Source organism: Sminthopsis crassicaudata, chromosome 1, assembly GCF_048593235.1.
Source record: "Sminthopsis crassicaudata isolate SCR6 chromosome 1, ASM4859323v1, whole genome shotgun sequence".
Taxonomy (NCBI): Eukaryota; Metazoa; Chordata; class Mammalia; order Dasyuromorphia; family Dasyuridae; genus Sminthopsis; species Sminthopsis crassicaudata.
Genome location: NC_133617.1, coordinates 609,675,329 through 609,696,741, shown reverse-complemented (window position 1 = coordinate 609,696,741; position 21,413 = coordinate 609,675,329). Strand labels below are relative to the sequence as shown.

Here is a 21,413-nt window from a genome sequence, read left to right as displayed (position 1 = left end):
CCTCTTTATTCTACTAATTAACAGTGGGTTTGATAAAGTCAATCATTAAGAATTTATAAAGCACATAAAAGGTATTCAGGGTGAACCAGCACCTCTTGTATGAGTATTTGCCAGAGAGTCTTCAGGAATACTCATCCACATTTGGTGTTCATCTGACACTCAACCCCTACTTGTGGCTCCAAGAAGCTGTGTCAAGTATAATGACCATACTCTGGTAAAAACTGTCTCAGCAGACAGGCTAACACCTGCTAAGAGTAACCAATAGACCTCAAACCTGTTGGTGCAATAGGGGGATTTTATCCTGAGCATGAGAAAACATCCCTTGGCAGAATCGACAGAGGAAAACAATTTGTTCCAACAGCCATGAAGGCAGATGAAGTACATACTGTGAGGTGCTTAGAGCTTCATCAGACAATAAAAATGGCAAAGTCATTCATTGTATCCCAAGCCATCAGTAATTTTAACTTTTCTCTTACCTTTGGACTCTGATGACTCTAGAACAGAGTGTGAGGTCAATGACACTTCAAGTTTGCATCACTTAAATCTAATTCAAGTGTGAGCCAAGACAATAGCTCATGACATCATTGATCCTATTAGAAAATGAAGGACAAATAAAATTGTTAACTATATGTATATATGGGCAGCTATAAGTACAGGCAGATATAGATCAGGCCTGGAGTTAGGAAAACTTATCTTCCCAGTGCAAAGATGGCCTCAGACACTTATTTTGTGAGCCAGGCAAGTTACTTAACCCTATTTTCCTCACTTTCCACATCTGAAAATGAGCTGAAGAAGGAAATAGCAAACTAGCCCAGTATCTTTGTCAAGGAAATTCCAAATGGGATCACAAAGAGTCAGACACAATGAACAACAACCAATATGTGGCTACAACTGAAATTCTAAAGGGAAGGAACATATAAATAAATAAGTATGTACACGATACCTACAAAGTTGTTAAGGGATAAACTTAAGAGGGAAAAGCACTAGTAACTGGTGGAAAGGGAATCAAGGGAATCTGCCATCTGCAGAATGCTTATTCCAAGAAGTAGAGGTGAAAAGTCAGAGAATTCTGATTATAAGGGCCAGTCACTTCAAAGTGGAATGTCCTATTTGAGAAACAATAAGAAGGTGAGCAGTTTTGGAGATTAGAGTCAGCAAAGAGTAGTAACAGAAGAAGACTTGAAAGGTAGGAATGTGACAAATTATGAAGAGTTTTGACTTTACATTTGATTCTACAGGTAATAAGAAATCAGTGGAGTTTATTGAGTACAAGAGTAAATTGTTCAAAATTAGACTTTAGGAAAATTGTTCCAGTTGGTGACCAAAGGATGAATTGTAGTGAGGAGAGATGAGAGGGAGGGATACTAATTATAAAATTATAACTAATTAAAATTAATTATAAAAATGTGTGCAAGAAGTGATATGAACTTGAACTATAGTAGTGGCTCTGAAAATGAAGAGAATATAAGAGATCATAAACTTTGGCAATTCTTTAGAAATATATGGTTAATGGAAAGGAATATTTGATACTAAGGTTTTAAGTCTAAATGACTAAGAAAATGATGATTCCCCTCACTAGTAATGGGAAGGTGATTAAGAGGAAAATTTATTTGGAGCCAGAGATTTCCAAGTTGAGTCATCCAAAAATAAATTGATTATGTAGTTCTGGATCTCAAGGAAAAAGGGCTAAGGACTAAGAAAAGATCTGGGAATCATCTGCAAAATGATAACAACTGAATTGATGAGAATGTAGATTACTAAGTGGGCTAGAGTAGAAATAAAAAAGAGGAAGGCCCAGGTTAGAATCAAGATGGGCTAACATTTTCATCCTTCTACCCTTCGTATGAAACCTATCTTTCACTTTGTGGGAAATGAATAAGAAGATTCATTTCAAAAAACTTCACTTGAAAAATCAGTTACCAAAAAACAAGGCATGTCCACTGCACTGAGGGAGATAGCATACAGTTCCAGACACTGCCCAGACCAAGGTTTTATTTTTGTTTTCCTGTAGAATTCAATCAATCATTCATCCTTACATTACATCTTCTTAAAAACATAACGTAGTGATCTTAGAGAGTCCATTTATTTATTTATTTTGTCATGTCTAAATTGACAGGTATTCCAGGTTTTCCATGGTAATGCATGGTCTTCATTTGCTTTCTATGTTAATAGCAAGGAAAAAAAGGGGGTGGGGTGAGAATAAACAATGTGGCTTAAGTTGCTCTCTGATGTTAAAGGACTTGACATTGGGAAATATAAATTTAAGCAAATTTGTGTGTTTGAATGCAGAATATTTCATTTCTGCTGAATCAGACAATATTTTATCTCTTTCAGTAGCTTAAGTTTACATTGTGTTGTCATCTGCCTGGCAGCAGGCTATGCAGGTGGCAGATGGAGTCAGAGGGAACGTTTGACAGCTGAGTTAATTAGTAGATGGCAGTTTTGAGTGTTGTCAAGCTGCCAGTAGAAACTGTAGGTGCTTTTGGTGGGAGTATGCAAAGATGATCTCAAAGGGTCAAAATATTTGTGTTTCTCACATGACTTGAATTTTTGTATGCTTTCACACTTTAGAGGAAATTACCATGAATTAATTTATAGATGTTGTTTCTATTTACAGATGAGTCAAGTTTCCAAGAAGTCTACAAAAATCAAAGTGTCTTATTTTTGACTTCGTTTGCACAGAATGCCTTCTACCACGATGCTTGATTCACTTTTCAATGACTATAATATTCTCTGGGAGCATAGTGGATAAACTGCCAGGTCAGGGCTCAAGAACATTCATCTTCCTGAGTTCTAAAATATGGGGTCTCAAATACTTACTAGGTATTTGACCTTGGGTAAGTCACTTAACCCTGTTTGCCTCTGTTTTTTCACCTGCAAAATGCACTGGAGAAGGAAACAGATGACTTCAGTGTCTTTAACAAGAAAACCCCAAATGGGATCATGAACTGTCAGATGTAACTGAAATGACAGAACAACAAATAATATACTCATGGTGGATTTTCTTTTTCAAGTTCTAAAGGACTTCTTTTTCTATACTTTCCTAGTTTTTAGATTATATAATATAATAACAAAAGGTTTTTTTTCTTTCATGTAGAAATGATTTTTATTTTTGATAGTTTTTCCCCTGAGACTTTTAAACATATTTTCTCTCAATTAGTAATTTTTAAAGGAGATTATCTTTTAAAGATATCTTCTATCTCCTTTTATATTATGAATCATTTTTACTCATATTCAACTCTTCATGACATCATATGAAGTTTTCTTGGAAAAGATACTGGAAATATTTGGCATTTCCTTCTCTAGATCTTCCAACTAATTTCTCAGATGAGGAAACTGAGGCTAACAGATTTGAGTCAGTTTCCCAGTTTCATATAGCTAGTCAGTGCCTGAGGTTAGAATTCAACCCAGAAAAATGAACTTTCCTTACTCAGGCCCAGCATATTATCCATTCCACCATATATCTGCCCTTATATAGCCTTATGTGATATGTAATCTATCTCCATAGATCTTTCTTTCAATGTGTATTTTGATAGACAAACAGACAGACAGACAGATAGATGATAGATAGATAGATAGATAGATAGATAGATAGATAGATAGATAGATAGAAAGATATTTAGATAGATAGATAGCATAACACCTTAATTGGAGTACCTACTGTGGACCCAGTTCCTGTACTAGATAGCCCACACCAACCTGTCTTCACAATGCTAGTTCTGGGGTTCCAGAGAAAGAACAAGATCACATTTCTATGTTCAATTCAACTATAAATCTTATGTACCAGGAGTATTCATATGATCTGCAAAGTAAGATATGATTTGAGAGTTTGAACACATTTTATGGTTCATTAAATCTGATAGTATCTACCTCCCTTGAGATCATGAAGATCAAGAAGAAAAATTTTTAAAAAAGATGAACTACTATTTGGGGAAGTGAAGGAGAAAAATAATAGCTAATGGAAAAAAGTAGAAATATATGAAAGATCAGCGTTCTTTTAGGGACTAGGTATTTCTGGGTATGTTTATGTACTAGAGCCTCGACCACCTAAAGTTATGTATTAGATAAGACTTAATTTTCTATTTCTTAACTTTATTGTAAATAGTGCAGTTATACACACTTTCAGACACTTTCAGAACATAAGGTGTAAACCTCATGATTTATTATGTGTACCACCATATTTTCAGCTAGTTTTCTTTTTGTTTCCTTTTTTTTCTCTTTTTATTATTAATTTTATAATTTTAACTTTTTTTTGACAGTACATATGCATAGATAATTTTTTTTTGTTATAACAGTATCCCTTGTACTCCCTTCTGTTCTGAATTTTTCCCCTCCTTCCCTCCACCTCCTCCCCTAGATAGCAGGCATTCCCATACATATTAAATATCTTATAGTATATGCTTGATACAATATATATATGTGTGCAGGACCGAATTTTGTTGTTGTTGTTGTTGCAAAGGAAGGATTGTATTTGGAAGGTAAAAATAATCTGGGAAAAAAATTAAAAAAAAATGCTCACAGTTTACACTCATTTCCCAGTGTTCCTTTTCTGGGTGTAGCTGATTCTGTCCATCATTGATCAAATGGAATTGGATTAGCTCTTCTTTATGTTGAAGATATCCACTTCCATCAGAATACATCCTCATACACTATCATTGTTGAACTATATAATGTTCTCCCAGTTCTGCTCGTTTCACTCAGCATCACTTGATGCAAGTCGCTTCAAGCCTCTCTCTATTCGTCCAGTTGGTCATTTCTTACAGAACAATAATATTCCATAACATTCATATACTATAGTTTACCCAACCATTCTCCAGTTGATGGGCATCCATTCATTTTCCAGTTTCTGGCCACTAAAAAAAAAGGGCTGCCACAAACATTTTGGCACATACAGGTCCCTTTCCCTTCTTTAGAATTTCCTTGGGATATAAGCCCAGTAGTAGCACTGCTGGGTCAAAGGGCATGTACATTTTGATAACTTTTTGGGCATAATTCCAGATTGCTCTCCAGAATGGTTGGATTCTTTCACAACTCCACCAACAATGCATCAGTGTCCCAGTTTTCCCACAGCCCCTCCAACATTCATCTTAGTCAATCTGACAGGTGTATAGGGGTATCTCATAGTTGTCTTAATTTGCATTTCTCTGATCAATAGTGATTTTGGAACACTTTCATATGAGTGGAAATAGTTTCAGTTTCATCACCTGAAAATTGTCTGTTCACATCCTTTGACCATTTATCAATTGGAGAATGGCTTGATTTCTTATATATTAAAATCAATTCTCTGTATATTTTAGAGATGAGGCCTTTATCAGAACCTTTAACTGTAAAAATGTTTTCCCAATTTGTTACTTCCCTTCTAATCTTGTTTGTATTAGTTTTGTTTGTGCAGAAACTTTTTAATTTGATGTAATCAGCATTTTCTATTTTGTGATCAATAATGATCTCTAGTTCTCCTTTGGACACAAATTCCTTCCTCCTCCAAGTCTGAGAGGTAAACTATCCTATGTTCCTCTAATTTATTTATGATCTCATTCTTTATGCCTAAATCTTGGACCCATTTTGATCTTATTTTCATATGTGGTGTTAAATGTGGGTCCATGCCTAGTTTCTGCCATTCAGCTGGTTTTCTTTAGTCCATCAGAAACCCTATAGTATTATTATATCATTTCTATAATTCTTAGAAACTTCAGAATGTGGCAACTCTACCCTTTCCCCAAAAGAAAATGAATTCTAAATGGAAAAATGTACTTTTCAGATTCTTGATTAGCATATTACTGCAAAATTACAGAATTCAGACTATGTTGTTCCTAATATATAGCTTCTTTCTTGCCTCAGGGTTTCCACAGACATCTATCATCACACAATTTTTTGTTTTGTTTGTTTGTTTTTTGTTTTTTGTTTTTTATTGCTGAGGCAATGGGGTTAAGTGACTTGCCCAGGGTCACACAGCTAGGAAGTGTTAAATGTCTGAGGCCAGATTTGAAATCAGGTTCTGCTGATTTCAGGGCTGGTGTTCTATCCCATCTAACTGCCCCTACGATCACACAAAAGTTTAATCACAAATTTGGAACACATCACACCCTTTTCATTTTTGATTCAGGTCAGAGTAAATTAGTAGTAAGATGCCATACATCTCCCAGCTCATAGGAAGAGAGTTTTTTTTTTTTTTAATTTGAATAAGTCTAGGTTTTTCACTTTGAATAAGTCTAGAAACTTAGCAAAATCCTCTAATTCTCTTCCAATTATCAATAGAGTTTCATCTGTCCTTTTATGGTCAAATTAGTAGGGTTATTCAAATTATCAAATTCTACTTGGCACAACATCCATTTTAAAGGAATGCCTGGTTGATACCTAAACCAGGTAGATCAAAAACTGAGAAAGAAAATTATAGACCAATTTCCTTAATGAATATTGATGCTAAAATCTTAAATAAGATATTAGCAAAAAGACTTCAGAAAACCATCCCCAGGATAATACACTATGACCAAGTGGGATTTATACCAGGAATGCAGGGCTGGTTTAATATTAGGAAAACTATTAGTGTAATTGACCATATTAATAATCAAATTAATAAAAACCATATGATCATCTCAATAGATGCAGAAAAAGCATTTGATAAAATCCAACATACATTCCTATTAAAAACGCTTGAAAGTATAGGAATAAATGGACTATTCTTTAAAATAATAAAGAGCATATATTTAAAACCTTCAGTAAACATCATATGTAATGGCGATAAACTAGAACCTTTCCCTATAAGATCAGGAGTGAAACAAGGTTGCCCACTATCACCATTACTATTCAATATAGTACTAGAAACTCTAGCCTCAGCAATAAGAGCCAAGAAAGAGATTCAAGGAATTAGAGTAGGAAATGAGGAAATCAAATTATCAATCTTTGCAGATGACATGATGGTATATTTAGAGAACCCCAAAGACTCTGCTAAAAAGCTATTAGAAATAATTCAGAATTTTAGCAAAGTTGCAGGATACAAAATAAATCCACATAAATCCTCAGCATTTTTATACATTACCAACACAATCCAACAGCAAGAGATGCAAAGAGAAATTCCATTCAAAATAATGGTCGATAGTATAAAATATTTGGGAATATATCTACCAAAGGAAAGTCAGGAATTTTTTGAGCAAAATTACGAAACACTTGCCACAAAAATAAAGTCAGATTTAAATAATTGGAAAGACATTCAATGCTCTTGGATAGGCTGAGCAAATATAATCAAGATGACAATACTCCCTAAACTAATCTATTTAGTGCTATACCAATCAGACTCCCAAGAAACTATTTTAATGACCTAGAAAAAAATAACAACAGAATTCACATGGAACAACAAAAGGTCGAGAATTTCAAGGTAAGTAATGAAAAAAAAAATAAATGAAGGTGGTCTAGCTGTACCTGATCTAGAACTATATTATAAATCAACAGTCACCAAAACCATTTGGTATTGGCTAAGAAATAGACTAGTTGATCAGTGGCATAGGTTAGGTTCACAGGGCAAGATAGTGAATAAAAATAGCAATCTAATCTTTGACAAACCCAAAGATCCCAACTTTTGGGATAAGAATTCATTACTTGACAAAAACTGCTGGGAAAACTGGAAATTAGTGTGGCAGAAACTAGGCATGGACCCACATTTAACACCACATACTAAGATAAGATCAAAATGGGTCCAAGATTTAGGCATAAAGAACAAAATTATAAATAAATTGGAGGAACATGGGATGGTTTACCTCTCGGACTTATGGAGGAGGAAGGAGTTTGTGTCCAAGGGAGAACTAGAGACTGTTATTGATCACAAAAGAGAAAATTTTGATTACACCAAATTAAAAAGTTTCTGCACAAACAAAACTAATGCAAACAAGATTAGAAGGGAAGTAACAAATTGGGAAAACATTTTTACAATTAAAGGTTCTGATAAAGGCCTCATCTCCAAAATATACAGAGAAATGACTTTAATTTATAAGAAATCAAGCCATTCTCCAATTCATAAATGGTCAAAGGATATGAACAGACAATTTTCAGATGACGAAATTAAAACTATTTCCACTCATATGAGTGTTCCAAATCACTATTGATCAGAGAAATACAAATTAAGACAACTCTGAGATATCATTACACATCTGTCAGATTGGCTAAGATGACAGGAACAAATAACTATGAATGTTGGAGGGGATGTGGGAAAACTGGGACACTGATGCATTGTTGGTGGAGTTGTGAAAGGATCCAACCATTCTGGAGAGCAATCTGGAATTATGCCCAAAAAGTTATCAAAATGTACATACCCTTTGATCCAGCAGTGCTACTACTGGGCTTATATCCCAAGGAAATACTAAAGAAGGGAAAGGGACCTGCATGTGCCAAAATGTTTGTGGCAGCCCTTTTCATAGTGGCTAGAAACTGGAAAATGAATGGATGTCCATCAATTGGAGAACGGTTGGGTAAATTATGGCATATGAATGTTATGGAATATTATTCTTCTATAAGAAATGATCCAGGAGGAATACAGAGAGGCTTGAAGAGACTTACATCAACTTATGCTGAGTGAAACGAGCAGAACTTGGGGATCATTATACACTTCAACAATGATACTGTATGAGGATGTATTCTGATGGAAGTGGATATCTTCAACATAGAGAAGAGCTAATCCAATTCCAATTGATCAATGATGGACAGAATCAGCTACACCCAGAAAAGGAACACTGGGAAATGAGTGTAAACTGTGAGCATTGTTTTTTTTTTTTGTTTGTTTGTTTTGTTTTGTTTTGTTTTGTTTTGTTTCTCTTCCCAGATTATTTTTACCTTGCTAATACAATCCTTCCTTTGCAACAACAACAACAACAAAATTCAGTTCTGCACATATATATTGTACCTAGGATATACTATAATATATTTAATATCTATGGGAATGCCTGCCATCTAGGGGAGAGGATGGAGGGAAGGAGGGGAAAAACTCGGAACAGAAGGGAATACAAGGAATAATGTTGTAAAAAAAAAAAATTACCTATGCATATGTACTGTCAAAGAAAATGTTATAATTATAAAAATTTTAAAAAAAAGGAATGCCTGGTGAACAAAACTACTCCCTGGTATTATTGTTGCACATTTATAAGAGAAAAATTTCCAATCCATCCTTAACATTTGTTCAAGATCTAGAGGGCGCATAATATTATGCTTGGTACAATAGTTCTTAGATAAGATACAGACCATTCTTCCATAGACCTCTCTCATCTCTAGTCTCCCACAGAAGTCTCTACAGTCTCTAGTATCAGTTTATTACACTCATACATTCATAAGTACTCAAATGGATTTATGATTTTTATCATGGTGGTTTTTTCCTCCAATGATGTAAATCAAAATACATTTATGCACTAACATTCATATAAAATATGGACTGTGCTGGTCCAAAATCAACATAGATCTCCTATTTTAGATAGCATTTTTTCAAAGGTAGTTTATTTTTAATGTTCTTCTTAATTTAATATCCTATTTCTTCATGATTTCATAAATGAGGGTGAATAGGCCATGGACATAGATCACAATATTTTCATTCATTACAAAATTACCAATCATAGTATCAACAAATAAATAAACACTGAGTAAGCTTCTACTTTATAGGCGATATAATAAGTGCTGGGAACAGAAAAAGAAGTAAAATACAATCCCTGCACTCAAGGAGCTTATCATCTAATGGGGGTAACAACATACAAACAAATAAGTAAAGAGCAAGCTATATACAAAATTAATCAGAAACAATAGAAGAAAAACACTGGAATTAAAAGGGGGTTGTAAAGGCTTCCTGTAGAAAGTAGTTGAAATTTAAAGGAGGTGATAGAGAGAAATAGATGAAATGGAGAATGGAGAATATTGCAGGCATGGGGACACTAAGAGAAAATGCCCAGAGCTGAGAGATGGAGGATCTTGTGCATGGAACAATGACATTTTCATTGTCACTGATCAAAAAAGGCATCTCAAAGACTAAGATGTAAGATGATTAGAAGGAAGGGAACTAGGTTATGAAAGAATTCATTAATTCATTTATTTGTTTGTTTATTTATTTTATGTGCATGGTCTCATTTGATTTTTTTATTATGCTTTTTATTTATAAAACATATGCATGGGTAATTTTTCAACATTGACCCTTGAAAAACCAGTTCCAACTTTTCTCTTCCTTCCCCCCATTCCCTCCCCTAGATGGCAGATAGTCCAATACATGTTAAATATTTTAAAGTATATGTTAAGTACAATAGATGTATACATATTTATACAGTTATCTTGCTGTACTAGAGAAATCGGATCTAGAAAGAAGGTTTTAAAAAAACCTGAAAAGGAAAACAAAAATGCATCCTAACAATAACAGAAAGAGTGTAAATACTATGCTGTGGTCCACACTAATTTCCCATAGGTCTCTCTCTGAGTGTAACTGATTCTCTTCATTAGTGAACAATTGGAACTAGTTTGAATCATTTCATTGTTGAAGAGAGCCATGTCCATCAGGATTGATCATCATATAGTATTATTGTTGAAGTGTACAATGATCTCCTGGTTCTGCTCATTTCACTTAGCATCAGTTCATGTAAGTCTCTCCAGCCCTCTTTGAAATCATCCTGCTGATCATTTATCATAGAACAATAATATTCCATAACATTTATATACCACAATTTATTCAGCCATTCTCCAATTGATGGGCATCCATTCAATTTCCAGTTTCTATCCACTACAAAAAGGGCTGCCATAAACATTTTTGCACATGTGAGACCCTTTCCCTTTTTTAAGGTCTCTTTGGGATATAAGCCCAATAGGTTCTGAAGGAATTTAAATACTAAAGAGACCATTTATATTTATTCTAAAAAGCAATAGGATGTCATTGGAATTTGCTGGCAGGAAAGTTGATTGAACTAGTGCTTTAGGAAAATAGGTAATGACTGTAACTTTAATTAACTATTGATGTTATGTGTAATTTCTCTTAAATAAACATATACAAGCAGTTGTAATATAATATTTACCTATAAATATAAAGATATATATTATTATAGATAAATTGATAGAGTGATAGATAAATATGGAATTGATCTTTGCTACTCCTCATATGACACAAATAATTAGGCCATATTTAAAGACTTAAATTGATAAGATCTGCCACATTTGTCAGAGAGCCTTTGAGAATCATAAGGTTCTCCACGCCATAATGAGGCATTAAGAAACACCTTTATGAAATAATTTTTTTTTGCCACTTACATATCGTTATAGGATTTTTTTAGTAGTGTTATATTTCATAGAGTAACAACATGTTTAATCTCTGTACAGTACAATAAAAATATCTAGCAGGTATCTGATGAATAAACCAGTAAAAAAGCATTTGTTAAATGCTTACAATGTGCTAAGCACTATGCTAAGCTCTAGGCATACAAATATTAAAACAAAATGATTATCCCTGTTTTCAAAGGGTTCACATTCCAATTAGGGGAGATATACACATAAGAACATTTAGCTGCAAAAAAAAGAAGGAAAAGTCCAAGTCTTTAGGATATAGTTAAAAGATGTATAGCAATGTCCAGAAGACCTTAAATTATATTTGTAGGGGTCTGGATGATATAAGAATAGACTAATTGGTAAGGTTGAGTTGACCTTAGGAAATAATAGTCTACAAATCATAAGGAACTAGTAGTTTGTTATTTTAAAGGAGAGATGATAATTGTTCACTTTCTATATGCCTTTCTAACTGGTTTGATTTGGCCAAAACCCCAGCATATGACTGTTGGGAAGGAGATAATGGGTGTAAAGTCAGGATTCTATGTAATTGCTCCAATGGGATAAGATTTGGGATTCAGCATCTATTATAAAGATGCTATTCAAAATCTAATATGAACTGGGCAATACTGTTTTGGGGCAGAGGGTGGAAGATCTCTTCATGACCTACTCCCTCAGGTTACTTGTATTTTGTATTCCTACTAATTTAGGTGCTTCTTCAATGCTTGTTGAAATAAAAGCAGTGGATAATAAAATAATAGATATAGTAAGGACCTTAGAAACGTCTAGTTCAAGTTTACTTCTAATAATAGCATCCCATCTATAAATGGTTATCCAGCTTCATTTCATGCAACTCTTGAATGAGAATTTTTTATATAATAAGAAAGACCATAGTAATGATAATCATGAAAGTCAGGGTAACAGTATCTAATAGTTTGACAACTTTGAAAGTGGAGAAAAGATAAGGGATATTAACTTGTAAAAGATGAATCTGAGTCTTTTAAGACTGATTAACTAGTGATCATTAGGAGAAATAAGGAAAATAGGAAAATGGGCAAAGTTAAAGGGAGAAATTATGAGGGCCAATATGGTGTATCTTCATGAAAGAAGGTGCTGTGTTCTATGAGAAGTGCAGAACTGAAGCAGCTCAAAAGAAACACAAGATATGCAGATTTAGAGTATCCACCCCAAAAGTTCATATTTGTGCTCAAACTATGGTAGTCTGATCAGCCACAGTTGGCCACACTATAACGTGACTCTAACACTAACACAGTGATATCATTTTGGTTCTCTTCAAGTATGGAGGACAACAATCTAATATAATTGAATATTAGGTATTTTCAGAAGTTGGAAATGAGAGATAAGAACTTAGAATAAAAGTTGGGGCACAAGAAGTAAATGCTGAGATTAAATTTGATATAAATATAACCATAACTATAAATTTGTTGACTGTCAAATGCAAGCAGAATCATGAAAAAACATTAACACAGAAGTCAAGAGAGGAAAAAAAAAATCAAGACAGAAAGGTATAATCAATAATAATAAATGCATGTAGATATTAAGAAAACTCTAGCAAACAACCATGCATGTTAAGTCAATGTTAAGCATGTGTTAAGCATCTACTAAGTGCCAGGAGATAAGTACTAGGGATGTAAAAACAAAACAAAAAAACATTCAAGTAATATATAATCTAGTGGAGAATAGGGAGATAGAATATGCAAATAACTGTGTACAAAGAAAATATGCACAAGATAAATTAGAGATTGTCTCAGAGAGAAGGCATTAGCATTAAGGAAAAGAAAAGCTCCTGGTAGAAGATTGGATTTATTTGAGACTTGAAAGTATCCAAAAAAGATGGGATATGGGCATAAGGAGAGAAAATTATGGTTATGGGGTAATAAGTTGGGAACTGGTGTATCCTATGGGAGAAATAGTAAGGTTTACAGTGTCATTGGATCACAGAGTACATGATGGAAAGAAAGTAAGGGGCTAAGTTATAAAGAGATTTAAAAGTTCAGCTGAGAATGTTATATTTGATCTTAGAGGTAATGAAGAGCCACTAAAGTATATTGAAGAGGGGGGTAGGAATGTGTGGAGAGTCACATGGTCACAACTTACCTTCAGATATGAGTGGAGGGTAGATTGAAGTGAGGAGAGATTTGGAGCAGGGAGCTACCAAGATGGTTCTTATACTAGCTTAGTGTGAAGTAATAAGGACCTGCCCCAGGACAATGGAAGTATCAGAGGAGAGAAAGGAGCATATATAAGGGATGTTTTAAAGATACAGTTATCAAGAGTTGACAACAAAAGGATATAGGTTTAGTGGTAAGAGAACAAGGAGTTGAGGATGATTTCTAGTTTATAGCTTAGATTACTGGGTCAATTGAAACATCCCTGATGCACATATCAAACGTTCAGTGGCCTGGTGAGCAGGCGCTACACATTAGTAATTTCCTAAACTCACAGTCAGTGACTCCATCCAAATAATGTTTTCCTCCATAAATAAAAAAAAGCAAATTATCTATGCTATTTTGTGATCATAAATGTCTAGCTGAAACATTTTATCATGTCCATAGATACTTAACTTGAAGGGTTAATCAGAAAACAAATTCTTGTATAATAAGGTTTTCCACAATTCACTGTTTCAGTTTAACGTCTTACCAGTACAACTGATAAAATGACCAAGTACAGTGTGATATATTCAGGTCTGTCTGAAACTGGTTGCTGGTTTCTAGAATCTGATAAACAGAGCCTATTAAAGTGTCATGCACTTTGCAGCTGCTGAGTGAATATTTATTGAACATGGTGATAAAGATAATATTGACACTAACCAGAGAAGATCATATGTTTTCCTCCCCCAATGTACACAATGGTTCAATCCCAGCTGCTAATTGTGCCAGTTAAATAGTTTCCAATTAGCCAGTGTATAGTAGTGGGAAGAAACTGACTGAATTCAGAAGATCTGGATTCCAATCCCTATTCTGCTATTTGTGTTACTCTTAATAAGTCAATTAATTTCTTCCTAAATTTCATTTTCCTCAGGAATATAATGAGGAGACTGTTCTAAATAACCTCACTAGTCATTTTTTGCTTCACTATCCACTCTTTACCAACAGTTTCTTTATCCAACAGAACCAGCTAAAGGATAACAATATAATAGAACTGTAAAATAAATGTGCTTTGTTATTTCTTATTGGATATGACAGTTTTAACATATTTGGAACTTTGGCTCATTACAATGCAAAATATCACACAAATTATTTTTTAAATGGCATAATTTTTTTTTTTTCAGGATAGATGAAGTAGATTCAACTAAGCATAGACAGATGAACAAATTATAATGAAAACACTTCTGAAGAGTTCTGTTGCTCAAGATTAACATGTACGAATCATAAGAGTCTTGGGGTTAGGACTAGAAGGTACCTAAATGATCTTACAAATCATCTAGTCCAACTCCATTATTAGATTAAGAGACTAAAAATCAAAAATGTTGAGTGCTTTTCTTAAGCAAGGATGGGACTGGAATGCAAATCCTCTAATGCTGTGCTAGATAAAGAGAATACACATGTAAAGAGAGGCATTTCTTACACTCAAAAAGCTTATATTCCACTGAGAAAATATGACATGTTCATTGATAAAACCCTACATTTGAAACTCATTAGCTGTAACCTTTAGCAAATCACTTGACTACTTTGGGCTTCTATTTCTTCATCGGGAAAATGACAGGTTGAATTACATGTTCTATGAATTCCCTTCTACCTCTAAATGCTAAAACAAATTGTTTTTGTGGCTCCTGACTCTTTGTGATTCTTTTGGAGGTTTTCTAAGCAAAGATACTACAGTGATTTATAGTTTCCTTCTCTAGGTCAGTTGACAGATGAGGAACTGGGTCAGAGTTAAGTGACTTGCCCAGGGTTATAGCTAGTAAGTGTCTGAGGCTGAATTTGAATTCAAGAAGATGCCTTTTTGATTCTAAGTCTAGTGCTTTATCCATTGTGCTACCCACATGCCCAGATAAAATAAATACACGATGTCTGCAAAATAGAAACAACATAATTGGAAGAAAAGGAGCACTAATGCCTCTGGGAATCAGAAAAGGTTATTTTTTCTTGTTGTTTTGCGTTTTGCTTTTTGTCTTGTTTTGTTTTTTGAAGGAGAAGGCACTTGAGATTTGTCAGGAAATGATCTAGGGATGCTAAGAACAGAAGTCACATGCTTGACTCTAAACATTATTAAACTTTTTGAAAATGCTGTTTTGTCTAGAGAAACTCATTATTTTGCTCCCATGTTGCCATTTGCAGCTTAAGTTCTCTCTAGTTATGTTACTTTTATTTCTCAAAATAGGTATTATCTCCAAAAATAGGCTATTATCTTCAATGGCATAGTTGGTCTCTTTTTATTTCCAACTATTTGAAGGTCTCCTCTATAGCTGACTAGTCAGATGCCTTTTCACCAACAAGCAGCCATGAAATCCTGCTCCCCTAACTGGCACTAACATCTCTTGAACCACTATTTCAACTAAAGCCTTACAATTAAACAGTTCATTTCTGACTCTTAGTTGTCTCCTGTATAACCTCACCAACCTGGTCCGACATTGGGTATGTTTTTTCCATCCCACACCAAGTCCACTTCCAGGTTTGGAACCATGAATATGATCAAACCCATTTCTGGCCCTATTTTAAGTTTTCTATCTCATCATAAGCTCCTTGAGGACAGAAATTGTCTTTGCTTTTTATATTTGTATTCCCAATGTTTTAGCACAGTGCTTGACATGTAATAAGGGAGATAAATATCTATCACATCCTGTGACTCTATAACCACTACTTGTTCATCTATGTCACAAAGGCCTAAGAATAAAAATCAAAATACATTTTGGAAAATAGATTGAGACAACTGAAAGCAGTTAGGTGGTGTAGTGGCTAAAGTAACTGAAGTCAGAAGACCTGAATTCAAATTTGGGCTCAGACATGGACTAGCTGTGTGACTCTGGTCAAGTCATTTAACCTTGTTTACTTCAGTTTCTTCATCTGCAAAATAAGCTAGAGAAGGAAATGATAAACCATTCAATATCTTTGCCACTAATATCCCAAATGGGGCAACAAGAATCAGATATGACTAAACACTTGATTAATAGGAAATGTAGATGCAATTAAAGTGACTGCATTCAGTTATTACTTATAATGTTCAAGTATACACTAGGGACATTATGACAAGCTCTTCACAGCTGAATGTAGGTGTTACATTCCATATTTCATGAGAAAGAGATCTTGGCATGCTGTCAGTTTAAAAGCATAGAAGCAATTTCTGGATTGATAAATGATAGTATTAGATCTAGTCATATGCTTTATGCAAAGTCACAAATGGGATACCCAGAAGCAAGTAAGAAGAAATGCTATAAGAACTTTCTAAAGCAAACCTTTGAAATATGCATTTTCCTTACATGTGATGTCTCCATAAGACACCTATAAAAATAAAAAGAATATTACCTGGAAGAAGAAAAAACAGTGCAGGCTATAAATTGCTTTGCATACAGTAAGTGCTTAAAAATGCTTGGTGTGGTGACTATTAATAAAGGTAGAGAAGGAAAACAGAAAAAATTTAGAACATGAGCTATTGCTCCCAACGGGTGAAAGATAAGCCAGGAGAAAGCAAAATGGTATGGAGAACTTGGGTTATATGTGCAATTAGGATCATAGAAAGGTAAGAGAAGAAGCCTGCTTGACCTTTGGCAAAGTATTGTCTTTGGGTAGCCTGGGAAAACTTCTTTGTTAATATATTGAGGCAAGACTAAAGATTAACTTGCCAATTAGCATTCTAATATTTGATCTTTATTATAGGCAGATAGGATCTTTGAGAAATAAAATTAAAAGTTGGAATAACTACAGAAAATGGATAATCATATAAAATACTTTAGTCTCCTTTAATATTGATATATTGTTTTAAAAATTGTTTCCAATTTATCCTGTATTTTTTAGTTGTACATAGTTTTTTGAATGTTATTTTCCCCATTAGAGTGGAAAGTCATTGAAAGCAAGGACTATTTCAGGCTTAGGATCGTGTCTTGCACAGAGTAGGTACTTGATATATGTTAGTTTACTTATACTGATATAAAGACTGAGTCATTAGTTTAGAAGAAAGAATATAGGAATTACTTGAACTAAAATATTGGTTACTCAGATAACTCTATCCTCACTTGAAGTGAGGGTTATGGTATTGGAGGAGAAGTCTAGCACCAAGTAGCAAAATTTTTCTTTCTTTTCAGTTTACACACAGAATTCAGAAGCAAAACAAGGAGTACATTAATAGGTCTAGGCAACAAGAAGAAAGGAAAAATAGTGAATGTCTTGCAAACATTGACTAGGATAGTTTTCATAAGCAAACCAATTTATTCAAGAGAAGATTTCATACATGTTAGCTAACCTAAAGAGCCAAATAAGCAGGCATATTTAGTTCTGATGGCAGCTATGATGAGCGTTGTGCAGGTTTTATATATTAGAATTGGGAGGAAAAGGAATTAAAACCTGAATAAAGTAGCAGCAGTTAAGAACATCTGAGGTTAGTGTTAAAAGATGCTCATAATATTGAATTTTTTTTTACATTTTTATCTAAATTGAATTTTCCATGTTTGCTCATAAATTATGGTTATCTGATTCATAGTATCTTTCTGAAAAGGACTTTTTTTGCACAAAACATTCAAATACAAGAGCAAATGGTTTATGTCTGAGATATCAAAAATCTATGTATAGAATAAATCTACTCATTTAGGCTAAACTATACTAATTGAAATTATTATCTACCTGGTGGCAATCACTGCAGTTAGGGCCACAAAGACAAGAAATGAATTAGAAAATCTACTTCAGAAATACAAACTATTGAATTGAGTGATGGCAAAGTCACAGTGCATCTTATAAGTATATCAGGCAGAGGAAGAAAACAGGAATGATAGAAAGAAGAAGAGAAATAAGAGGGAAAGAATATATTAATCAATAGTAAATGTTTTCTTTACTAAGAATATTAATAATCCTCAGTAAATAGGCTGGATATATAAATAATTACAATTCAATTATAAATATATATATATAAAACATCATTTCATATTTCTCATATATATCTATGATATATAAGTAAATATTTATATCTATAAGCCAAAATTATAACCATATATATAAACATGAACTAAAATATAATCACGTCTACTCATACATATATACAAACACACATGAAACTAATGCACCACACACACACTATATGTGGAGAGAGTAGCACAGCTGCTGAATTGCTCTGTAATGGCTTGGAAAGCAAAGCACATGCTTTAATCTGATGTCTAGGCTGCATTTTAAGAAATTGGATTGAAAAGGATTAGATTAGATTAGGCCTTCTGGATTTAGAAATGTTAAAGCTCCATTTATGCTTTAACATAATCTCCTTCCACTCTCTGGAGCCATCAAACTGAACACCAGTCCAGTGCAGCCTTTTTATATATTATATAAATTTGTTATTAAATTTGTGTCTTTTTTCCATTTTAACATTCTGATTTCTTATTTGTAATAGAAAGAAATCCTATGAGACTCAGCTGAAAGTTCTTTTTGACCTGGCACAGGAAAAGGGCAGTCAGTTAAGCCTCTGGATTTTACAATATTTTTAAGTATTTGCACAGTAACAAATGTAAATATTAATAAGTAGTTTTTATAGCCAAATGACAATGAGTACTTTTGAGGACTCTGAATTTTTCTGGAGTCCTATTTTCCAGTACAACAATTTATTTTACAATATTATTATTTTTAAAACCTCAGTTAAAGAGCCATTGAACAGTATATCCAAATCTGACATACCTATTACCTCCAGGCTCAGTAAATAAAAATGACAAATTACTGTACACCATTCTCAGGCTACTGAGGTTTGGAATACAAATAGGTCTATATTGCAATTTGGGTTTTCATGAATCATAAAAATGAAAAATAAAAGCATAATGAAGTTTGAGATTCTGTGGAGTATTCTGAAAAGGGAATTTGAGAAGTAGTTTTTGTATGATAAATGTGGCATTTCCCTTTAGCAGATTGCTCTTAATTCTCTAAAATTTAATTATCACCTCTCTCTTTCTCTCTCTCTCTCTCTCTCTCTCTCTCTCTCTCACATACACACACACACACACACACACACAGACACACATACACACACACAAGGGCAGAGATTTGTTCACAACATCTTGGCCTATTATGTTACTACTGTCTTTGGGCTGCATATTGCCTAGACAAGTTGTGATTACAAATGATTATTTTAATGCCTGTAGAGTCTTATATGGAAGACTTATGGCTACTTTCAGACAAATTAAAATTATTGTACATCTGAGCCATAACAAACAAGCTCATCTATCAAAAGAGCCCATGGGATATTAATAGTTTAATTAAAAACTCAACTAAATTATATTCAAGGCTAGGAAAACTCATGCTTGTGGTACAGGACACTATGGGAGATGTTATATACTAGCCTGTTTTTGTTAGTTAATAATGTGATAATATTGTTATAACTGACCTGAATAATTGGTTTACATTATTCTTTTATAGGACCCCAACAACATATCCTTGGTCTTAGCCTACTAGTTTCATATAGGGCTTTATATAAATGCATTTTTTTTTAGGACAGGGGAAAATGAAATCTTATTTTCAAGGTATCATACATAAACACAAGCTAACTCCCTTCCTCAATCCCAGATTCTTTCTTCTCTATATATTTAAAGAATGTCAGAACTAGATTAAAACTTCCATATCATCTAATATGACTTCATTTGATACATAAGGAGCCCCAGATATCTTGACTCATAGCACTATACCTTTTCTTGCTCTCAGATTATAATGAAGCCATTGACCTCTGAGCTTCCAATTTTCCTATTTTGTTTTTATGATTTACTAAGACACCAGTTTGGTGACAAAGTCCAACTTTAGGAAAGCAGCAACAATTCCATTCGGAATTTCAACAAAAAATTGTGATATTCATATATTACTTTATGGCTACACAATAATATCATGTGTAATTCCTATTTTATTCTCACAATCTTTGATGGGGAACAATCTAGAAATCAGAAAAGTAACTGCAAGTTAACATATTTGTCCAAGTCAGTGTATCTAGGTGAACTGGGATGGAGGGTGAAGTAGGTTGGTGGGTATAAGGGGAGGTAAAAATGCAAACAAATATTAAGAGTCTCCTATGTGCCAGACACTGTGCTAAGCACTTTATAGTTGACATCTCATTTGATCCTCGAATAATTCAGTGAGAAGAGTGCCGTTATTATCCTTAATTTATGGTTAAAGAAACTCAGATAGATAGAAATTAAATCACTTGACTAGGATCACACAGTTAGTAAGTGAATTCAGGACTTTCTAACTCCAGGTCTAGTGCCATTTCTCTTGGCTTAAATCCCTACAAAACACAATATTACTTTTGTAAGAGAGTAGATTATGTCCAAGTCTAATACATCTTCCATTACATGGTTCTGTCTTTCTGATAACATTGTAGCTGTGAGAAAGTTGCATTTGGTATTTTTAGTTAACAATTTAGGTCTTAAGAAGAAAATGACAAGAGAATTTAAAACTCAAATACATCTGTGATCTCACTGAATGGGTGTTCATTCTAGATATACAGACTATCACCCACCTGTAAAGGTATGTAAGTTAGAAATGTATTCAATAAGACCATAAATTCATCTGGGACATTCCCAGTGATTCAGTACATTTGTGCAAATCTAGGCTCAACTTTTGGCATCTAATTAATGAAGTCTACTCTCTGGCACTTCACACTCACCACCTAACTGGAACATCCCTTCTATTTATTGTAAGCTCAGGTCCTGGATAACCCCTCCTTTTCACAATATTGTACTCCTAGGTGAGGTCTGTTCATAGTGTGCTGTAGATTAGAACAGGAATAATTGAAAATACTTTTTGGGTATAAAGTGATCAGTTGACTGAGTCACTGTCACATGTCAGGACAAGTCATGAGATGTCCTTTTCATGTACTATTTTTTATAAGGTATCAAAACACTTATTTTAGTCTGTGTCTTCTGCTTATCTCCAAGCAAATAATACACTCATATCTATCAAGGAAATTAGGAAGAAAAAGAGGAAAAATATCTAATGCCTCACAAATATTTT

The 21,413-nt window shown here is 33.8% G+C and overlaps 1 long non-coding RNA gene across 1 annotated transcript in view; it reads right to left on the bottom strand.

Moving 5' to 3' along the window:
• LOC141555525 (uncharacterized) overlaps positions 1-584 on the bottom strand; it is a 108,475-nt gene extending 107,891 nt beyond the window's left edge. Inside the window, exon 1 of the long non-coding RNA XR_012486224.1 lies at positions 477-584. This is a non-coding gene — a long non-coding RNA (uncharacterized LOC141555525). The remainder of the gene's footprint in view (positions 1-476) is intronic.
• Positions 585-21,413: the final 20,829 nt, after the last annotated feature.